Below are 10,282 nucleotides of genomic sequence, written 5' to 3' on the forward strand. Positions count from 1 at the left end.
GACTATGTTACTGTTCCAACCTTTTTTCTATCTGGACTGTGCCCGTCATAACAATAGAGATCTAATTTGAATATATCCATACACCTTGCTACACTGGGGCAAGGGGGAGGGGGGGGGGCTACAGTCCCATCAGAAATTTGTCTGGTGCCCCCTTTCCCCCCCCCCCCCAGCTATGTTATATATATATATATATATATATATATATATATATAATAATTTTGCGCGTTTTTTGCCCATTCTGTTCCAGTAGAATTCCTGTTCCCACGTTTGTGTTGCAACTCAACCTTTGGGCAAATTCATACCTTGTACTGCATAAACATTTCTACTGCACAACACTACTGTGTATTATACTTTTGTTTAAAAAAAGTCCCCCCACCAGATACCGGGCAACCCCCCCCCCCCTCCCCAACCCTCCCATTAGTCCCAGGAGAGAAAACATCCTGATGATATTTCACACTTTAAATGTAAAAATTAAGTTGCGTATGGATCCGACATTTACATAATGATCAACCTCAGTGATGTGCGCGGCTCATCAAGGGGGCCACTTTGAAGGAGCATGTGTATTTGCATTTTGTAATAAAATCAATAAAAGTAATTTAATAAGAGGACTGTGCTCATGTATATTTGAAGCTGTTTCATTGTTGAAAAGTGAGTGAGCTGGCCTTTGTTTCAGCGTTGCCTAGCAGTGCTTCCTGCCAAACGCATGCACGGAAAGGTCGATGGATTTTCCGACCAGCATATGTCGAATGAAAACAAATTATTCAAAATGTAGCTCACCGTTAGAATGAGTGCAGTTGTTGTGAGCTGCACTTTCAAACACTCACCAAGCCACCGGTGCAAGTCGGCAGCCACTCGGGCACGCAGCCATCACCAGTGGAGCATACAAGCAACAAATTGAATCAAAAGGTGCAATGTGGATTTTCACCTTTAAGAGGCGCTAGACCTTAGTACAGTCTACAGAGGGAAGATGCCAAAAGACGCTAGAGTCTCTGGGAGAATACGCATATGGCTAAATTGGACAGGGGAAGCCCTCTTTTAAATGTCCCTCCATCCAGAGTGTGTACATTTCTTCAACATGCATAAGTCACACACTTAACTTAGTCGCAGAATCTGCAAAGGCAAAAAAGTGCACAGCGGCACGTCTTTTCTGACTCGAGCACACAAGAGAATCTGCTCCGAAATGCACAGTGAGCTGGTGATATCTGTTGAAGACTTTGGCTACGTTTATATGATGACGATCTGACCAGAAGACGCAAAAGTGGTGCTCGGCTCCACTTCTTACTTTGCATTTAGACGATTTTTTTTGTCAGAGAATATCTGCGTTACGGTGACGCAAGAGTGTGTGACATTCTCTCGTGTATTCATGCCAGGTGGCTAGGTGGTGCTGTTATGTAACTCTGACATATCTCCTTTGCTCTCAACACGGGCATTGGGGTTAAAGGAAAAGAATGTTTGCACTGTGTTTATAACTAACTCCCTTCAAGGCCTTACTGGAATATGTTACATGCAATAAACAACGAGTGCGTCCGTCTGGCCAATGTCCGCTGATGTCATCGAAGCACAGGAAATAAAGGTCATTCGGGTGCAACAATCGCTCTGAAAGTATTTTTGCATGCGTATTTTAGGAGATCAATCGCAACTCCTCTTGAGAATCCCGACTTTACATGGTCTCAGAAAATCTTCCCTCTCCCACACATTTTCTATTCTCAAAAAATATGGATGTCATTGCTTTGGAGGAGAAAACACCACAATATGGTGAATTTCAAATATATAAATAACATTTCAGAAGCAGATTTCAGCCTTCTGTATCGAGCAGAGTTCATGTTTCCTCTGTTCTCAAATTGTCCCCCGTTCACTCGAGCTACCAACACCCTGGTAGGGACTGACCTGTGAGTGCAGATTAAATGACTGAACGCTGAGCCCGTATAGACAAACAGGCAAGGCCACATGCATTATCACGCTGAACTGGTTCAAGCCGGCTACCGCTTGTTCTGCGGCTGGTTGCACCGCGTGGGGCCTGAGGCCAAACGTAATGTTTCTCTGTCCATGCGGTGGGTCTCGCAACGTGCCAGAAACAGCGGGTCTCTCTGAATCAGGTGGATCATATTAAGGTCACTATTGTACAAGATGATTTTTGAGGGCCCGTTGCAGGCCCCCTGGTTGATATTCAACCAAAGACATTTCAAACAGCTTGAATGAATAAACACGCTTGGATCAGATCTTATGTCTGCAACAAACGATGTTAGTAATAATTCTATACACTGAAAAGCCCCAACGCTGTGACCTCTTGCACCACGTAGGGATATACAAGAACAACAACAGTCGCATATATTTGGCGTCAACAAAGACAAGAACATTTAGTGTTGGTTGACACTGTCAATACGCTCATTTCTATACAGATTGAGGTACAGAAAACTGTATTCAACTGTAGTTTGCCGTAATATAGGACTGTACTGAATTGTCAAGACGGGGGTCCAATGAAATGAGGTCATCAAAATTCAATATCATCATATAAAAAAAATATTATATTGGAGAAGTGATCATAATCTACCATTTTGGCTGCGCATTTGCACAGCAACAGTTTACGGAGCCTCATCATGGAAATGTTTGACAAATAACTTTTCTTCTTATGCTGTTTGCGCCCAAAACGGTCATCTGTAAAAAATACCTGACGTACAAGTACTGTATGTGGTTCAGTGCGTGCATGACTGAGTGCTTCACAACCATGGCACCAGGAAGGTTGAGCGCAACGCTCTTGTTGTACTGAATGTCTCCAAGGTCACGCGGTTCAAAATTTGGCCAAGGCTTTTGGAAAATCTCAGAAGAGCTTGTTTCAGCGAACATTAAAACATTTATGTAGCTTCTGTATATCTTGTCAAAGTCACCGTCAAAGCCCAAACAAAAAAAACCTAAAGCTTCACCAAAGATACTGTCACTTGTTTGAGTTAAGGTAAATAGTTTACTTGAATACTATGTAGAATGCTAAAATAAAAAATAAAAAAAATCTAATGTATGAGGCGCCCTTGGCAATGTGTTTAGGTGAACCTGAGTCTATCGCAAATTACAAAAGTGCTACCGTAAATGTGCTCACACTCTCGACTGAGGGTCTTTACGAATTTGTTTCCTGTTTTTAATTTTCTTAGTGACTGTTGATTTACTGTCAGTTCCACACAACCCGTTCCGATAACTTGGCACAAGAAACTGCACACAAAATAGTTTGCAAGTTTTAGTGTTCATACTGAACCAAAGTTGTATGTTGTAGGTTTGAGTTTTATCCTGGCAAAACGTCTTCTCATAGCTTTGCTAACTTTCTGAAGTTGAATTAAGTCTCGCACACAAAAAAAACAAACAAACAAAAAACAGCGAAATTATCTGATGATAAAATAAACTTCCCCTCTATGGGATTTTTCAGATTCAGACTGAGAATTTAATGGCAGAATGTTCTGAGGCTGGCACAAGACAACCAATTCCCCTTCGCTGGGAAATATCTTGTAACTTTGAATCTGTCGCCATTGTCGTTACTGCTTCCTTGTTCAGTCGTATAGATCGCTGATATCCCCGTTTGCTATGCCTTCAAAGTCCCCGAGATCTCAACCAATCGAGAGCTCACCCGCTGTTGGCTTTACCTTTCTCCAGCTACGTCTTGTTTACATTGCGTCGTCATCCGCGGACGATGATGACAAGGCGGATGACAAAGAAATATACTCGAGTAAAGTATGGATGCCTGAAAAATGAACTTAGCTTGAGAACAAAGTCTCTGTACTTTGTTACTTGCTGCCACTGGCGAGAGGCGGGCTACACACCCCTGAGCAAAGGTGACCTGGACCGGACAACCAGCCGATTGCACAAGCTTTGTCCGGCCAGCATCGTGACATTTAAGCATGTTCAAAAATGAGATTCCAGCACGTACCGAATGTCATTCAGGATTCAAACTCATTCTTGTTGTTCTACCAATAACGATGGTCAAAGTATTGGGCATTTACGGGTTGTTTCAACAGTACTTTCTTTGTTTTCTTTGGCACTATTTTGAAATACGATCATCCAAGTCCGACCTCCATCTTGTCACGGATAGAATTTGATCTCGGTACAAGTAATGTTGCCGCATAGAAAGTTGGTGTTTTCGTTCTTCATTTTTTAACAAAATGACATCATCAACACTTAACCAAGGTTGCATTTGACAACATTTGTAGTCATTTTTAGAAGATGTGCGTGAAGGTGTATTGGTCAACATTTCAAGACTTGTAACTGGAAACAATCCCAAAGTGGAGTTTAAAACCGAGCTACGTCTACACTGATGGATGTGCGCAAGATCTATACAAAGACAACATAGAACAAAGAAGCATGAAGTGATGAGGCCTGGTCAGGCGCCAAGCAAAGGAAAGTGCTGGAGCCAGTCGTAAGCTGCCCCATTGTTCATCGTGGCAGGAGGGCCAGGTCACGCAAGGATGAGGATCATCACCAACGAGTCATCAGTGATTATTTCATGGATATGAAAGCAATACACACCTAGTCTGCTTTCTTTGGCTTGCTTATAACAATGAGAAAAAAAGACTTCTGTGGTGAAAGGAAACACAATCTTTTGGTGACAAAGTGCTTAGGGGAGGATTCTGTTACTGTACCTGTTTTACATGGTCATTACCGCAGTTTAGTACAATTGCTGGCTGAGTGGGGGGGGGGGGGGGGGGGAATAGATTGAGCATTATTCTTTACCATATCATTGACTTTTTGCATAACAAAAAACTCCTCAAAGTATTATCCCTGCAACAATCTCAAGTGAACTCAAATGACTATCATCCCCCAACTATATGCATCCATCCATTATCTGAATTGCTTATCTTCACCAGGGTCGCGGGCGTTCTGGAGCCGATCCCAGCCGTCTTTGGGCAGGAGGCGGGGGACACCCTGAACCGGTTGCCAGCCAATCGCAGGGCACACAGAGACGACTAACCATCCGTGCTCACAATCACACCTAAGGATTTTGGTATGTTTTACTGTTTTTGGAATGTTGGGGGAAACTGGAGTACCTGGAGAAAACCCACGCAGGCACGGGAAGAACATGCAAACTTCACACAGGAAGGCCGGAGCCGGAATCGAACCCTGCACCCCTGCACTGTGAGGCCATGGGGCTAACCAGTCGAACCCCAGACCGCCCATATATATATATATATATATATATATATATATATATATATATATATATATATATATATATATATATATATATATATATATATATATATATAGAGAGAGAGAGAGAGATATTTGTGGTAAAATTTGTATGCAAGCACACTCTTCTCCATGCGGCCATCCAAGCTTTGTGGTCTCCCTTCTTTGATAATATAAAGACGGTCATGAAAATAAATTCAATCATAGATAACAATGCAATATTCTCTCTGTTTTTAAAATATATGCAGTAAGCACTCCTTTTATATTGCCATGTAGTAGTAGACAGGGGGCGCAGAGCAGTGGTGTAGTGGGTATTTTTTAAGTGGGTGTACGCGATTCTGGGATGTTCTATATATACGTACAGAACGTCAATCATAGGCTATAACACCAGTTGAACGGACGTTAAATTTAATGTTTTACTTCGCCAAAATAATCACAGGCCAACGTTATTAAGCATAACTCGCATTAGGGCTAAAACCGAAATAAAAATTGAATGTGGCCTCGGGAGAAGTGGGTGGACGGCGTACCCCCGCGTACCACGCCTACTACACCCCTGGCGCAGAGTTTCATTCCCTCTCGGTGCACATTTTGTGCTGAGCTGTTGCGAAATGAGGAAGAGGGGGAAGGATTGAAGATTTTTTTTTCAGCGACTCCATTATAAAGGAGTATTTGGGACAGACTGCAAAAAAAACAAAAAAAAAAAACAGCATCAAGATAGCTTTTATATTATTGAAAATGAAGTTCATTTAATGAGTTTAGGTGAGCATTGTCGAGGATTTTGTCATGTCTCAATAGTAGAAGTTGCACAAACAATGAAAAGATTCGAAACATCATCGTCATCATCGGTATGATCAGTTTCAAGACACTGTGCAAAATCTGTTCCTACGACGGATCAACACAGCAACATTTTAAACAATATTTCAAGATTAATACAGTACGGCATATGGCATGTCTCTTTTGAGAGAGACGGTGACACACTATTTCAGATGCTTCCAAAGGATGTTTTAAATTATTCTCATAATACTCCAACTGAAGTCTCACACTTCTGTATTTTTTTTTTCTTTTCAGTGTGCTGCAAAAGATGCGCGACTATTAACCGTCTTGAAACTAAATGCTCTAAGAGGAAGTCTAGCAGCTGGTCTTTCAGGAAATTCTATGAGCTCAGAAAGGTTTAGTAGCGCTTAGTGTGCTGACTCGGAGGTGGAACTGAGAATCTCAGCTAGCGTCAGACTGAAGCTGGTTCAAACCGGTATGCTGGTTAGAGAAACAACCCCTGAGAAGCTTGCCAGACAAAGAAGTAACCTCTGCTTTGATGAATCATATGCTAGGCGTGTAAGGTTGTATTGGGATTGTAAACGGTGACAATTAAATACAATTAGCAGAACTCTCGTTTAAGCCTCTGCTTAAACGCAGAATATCTGACTGCAACCGAAAGGAGAAAGGCGGACAAGTGGAGCGTACAGAGTAACTGATAAATCGAGACGAAATGCTCCTGTGAATATATAACTGCGACTTAAACATCCAAGTCAACCGTTGGTCCGGCTTGGGCCTCTGACCGCACAATAAATGATGGCAACAGAAAGGCGAGTGGCAGAGGAGAGAGAGAGAAGGGAGTGAGTGATAAAGAGGCAACGCTGAAATGAGGTCAACAGTCACTCCGTCGCTGTTGCTGGGCGCAGGCTGCAATAGCAACAAGGTTATAGAGATCAAAATTTAGCAAGTGAGCCCGTCTTTTTCATGATCATCCCCTCTAGTACGATGCGGCGGCACGTGGCTTATTAAACAACGTCCACGTGTGTGGCATCCTCTCAGAATGAGCATTCTCGGGACCGCGGTAGAAATGTTTGACAGTCCGTGGGGTTCTTTTTTTCTCTATAGTTTTTCTATTCAACACATAGGATGAATACCAAATAAGACATTATAAGGAAGTCACTTGCAATGAGGGGAGGGTGGATTTTGCAACAAATGGTGTCTGTTCTGTGCCGAGAGATTTTAACAAGAACAAAGAATGTTTCAATGACACATTTTCACGGGATGGTTACAACCTTCCCCAGACAGCTGGGAGCCTTTTATTTTTATTTTTTTTTTGTGCCTTTGCTGTGTAATTATTTACACTGAAGTCTTCAACCTTCACCGTCATCAATGGTATACATTTTGTGATTGTCAAGCTGCATTCCAAACAGAAAGATTGATGATAAGCACCGAGCGAGTTACTTCAATAAAGCCTTCGCTGCAGTCAGTTTTATTTCTTTATACATTCCATCTTCGAAAAACATGCAGTACATTTGGTTTGGCGAGGCTCATTGAATATAGGTGTGACTGTGAGTGTAAATAGTTGTTCATCTATATGTGCCTTGCAATTGGCCGCAGTCTTTAGGATATTTCTGATATTTCTGATTTAATCCTTGCCGGGGGCAAGGATTAAATTTAAATCAGATTTAAATTGTAAAGAGCTTTTTTTTTTTTTTTTTAAAGACTGTTCTGGAAATAAAGTTGTCTTGAAATATCTGCCCAGAGTGGGATAGGCTTTGCTAATTTGTAAAAGCTACAAATCGTTGTCTGTCAAAAGGTGAAATGAGACTTTGTCCCTCCCTCCTGTATTGTGGCAGCCCCCCAAAAAAAGCACAGTACTGTAATTAGCCATTAGCATCAAATTTCACAACGGCACCCTTGGGCATTTACAAAAGGTGCGTGACGGGACAGGAAAACCATATATTGGCACTGGTCCCATCGACATTAAACAAATTTTAAATGCACCCTTATCAAGTAGCTTTGTTTTTGATTCAAGTCCAACGTCCTAAAGATTTTATCAGAGCGGTGAAAAAGAAAACGCAGAAAAATAATTTGCATTCAACAGGCTACATTTGGATTATATAAGCACTCGCTAGCCCCAATATAATCATACTGACATAGATCATCGCCTGCAGGCTTTTTATTTTTCCACGTCGACTTCACATTCATCATTGATCACTATGGCCAGAACAGGCAGGAGTTGAATGACCTGCACTGTCCTTGGCTTGACCGCATCATCCAAGCGTTTCCATCTATACAGAGGTACTTCCAGGCATTTGGGACCCCATGAAAAAGTTTCCCTTTGGGCCCCAGTACGTCACCGCCGCCAATTGAATGACTACTTTCTCAGGCCCCGAGTCACTATGAGCCTCCAGAACCATCGTTACATTTATTCCCTCCCCATATGTATCTATATTTGTAATCTAATCCTCGTCACATTTTCCCACAATGTCAGGTCATTGTCGCTCCGCCAAAAAGCCTGCAGGCTGGACTGGTAGCAAGACGGCAGACATTATCCGCATCACCCGAATGCAAATACAAACGAATGCTCTTCTCATTCCTCTTTCTCGCTGCGTATCTGAAAACAGACGGACACTGTTCCCCAGTGGCGGTATTGTGTATTACAAACAACTTTACATGACTGTGTCCAAGTACAGTACTGTACTGCACACGGTTAACATTTTGCCAATGCGTTTGAATTATTCAGTTGGGATGGAATAAAAGCTGTCTTTATTGTTTTTAGTTTGCTGCTGAAGTGAAGCTGCAAACTCCTCACATTTTGCATCAGATACCCCGCTGGGAACATTTATCAGGTTATAAAAACTTTTTTGCTTCTCATTTTTGACGCTTTGCTGAAAGTGGTTTGGTAGCCTTTGAATATTTGTCGATTAACTTCGAACGTATGTTTTGCCACGTCCTTTCACCGGCATTTTCTTTTTAGTAGTTTTGTTTCATCTGATCGTCATGGTGGTCTGTGGTATTTTATTTTCTTTTTTAATAGTCAACATTGTAATCACAAGAAGAGGGTAAAATGTCCTTTGGGGTTTCTGTTCGAATGTGAATAAAATTTGCGGTCACTTCAGATGGCGCTTCTTAAAGGCGTGTTCGGGAATGTCCCTGTGTATAAAACAATTTGTGCTCAAGAAAATACAAAAATGATCCTCATGTTGGTTTGAGAACTATGTTGAGTGAAATTCATGCAAATAAAATCTTAAAACTCCGCTTCAAATGCATCTGATCGATTATCAACATGCAAGTTAAAATCCCCTAGAATAATCCATCCATCCATCCATCCATTTTCCGATCCGCTTCTGGTCACAAGGGGGATGCCGGAGCCTATCCCAGCTGTCTTCGGGCAGTAGGCGGGGGACACCCTGAACCGGTCGCCAGCCACTAGCAGAGCACACAGAGACGAACAACCATCCACGCCCACACTCACATGTCGGGACAATTTAGAGTGTCCAATCAGCCTGCCGTGCATGTTTTTGGAATGTTGGGGGAAGCCGGAGTACTCGGAGAAAACCCACGCAGGGAGAACATGCAAACTCCATGCAGGGAGGCCGGAGCTGGAATTGAACTCAGTACCTCTGCACTGTGAAGTCGACGTGCTAACCACCAGCCCACCGGGCCGCCCCCCTAGAATAATGACTTGGCTATATTTGTTATCGATACTGTGCAGTATTTGCGAAAAATCTGGGATACATGACGAATGGTCCTGTGGATGCCCATGTCCGAGTTCCGCTCAGTTCAAACCAATATTAAGGAAAGGAATTTAATTGTGATGAGATTGATGTACTGTAAGTGAGTAGAAGCCAAACCAGCATTTTTATTTGACCACAATGTGGTGTCTACAACGTCATTCTTTCGTTAGGTCATGTCCTCAACATGAGGGAATGAATGCATGTCAATAAATCTCTGTGTTTTATGATTGTGTAAATAAGCTGAAAAACAACCGATAAAACCACCCTTAGATATCATAAAACTGGAGTGTCAAGCGATGTCTCTGTCTTAGGACTTTTGAAGTGTTCTTATTTGCAGGCTTGTCATCTTTGGGCAGTCGCCGATACAAATGTTTATAGTGCAAATACACGGCACTGTTAAATTCCAGTGTCTGTCTGGCGGTCGGACAGAAAAAAAAAAGCAAAACACTGAGAGAAAAATCTGACAGTTGGTAGAATCATCAACCGACTGGATAAAGATCAAAGCAGCACTCTGTGCGAGGCAACATCCTGCACACACGCTGAGCAAATGTTCCGATTTATCCAAGACTGCAGTAAAGGGAACAGACGCATTGACCGTATTGTCTTCTGTCGCCTTTTTTCTA

Source organism: Hippocampus guttulatus, chromosome 5 (genome assembly GCF_054856545.1).
Source record: "Hippocampus guttulatus isolate MCC_2025c chromosome 5, RoL_Hgut_1.0, whole genome shotgun sequence".
Classification (NCBI taxonomy): domain Eukaryota; kingdom Metazoa; phylum Chordata; class Actinopteri; order Syngnathiformes; family Syngnathidae; genus Hippocampus; species Hippocampus guttulatus.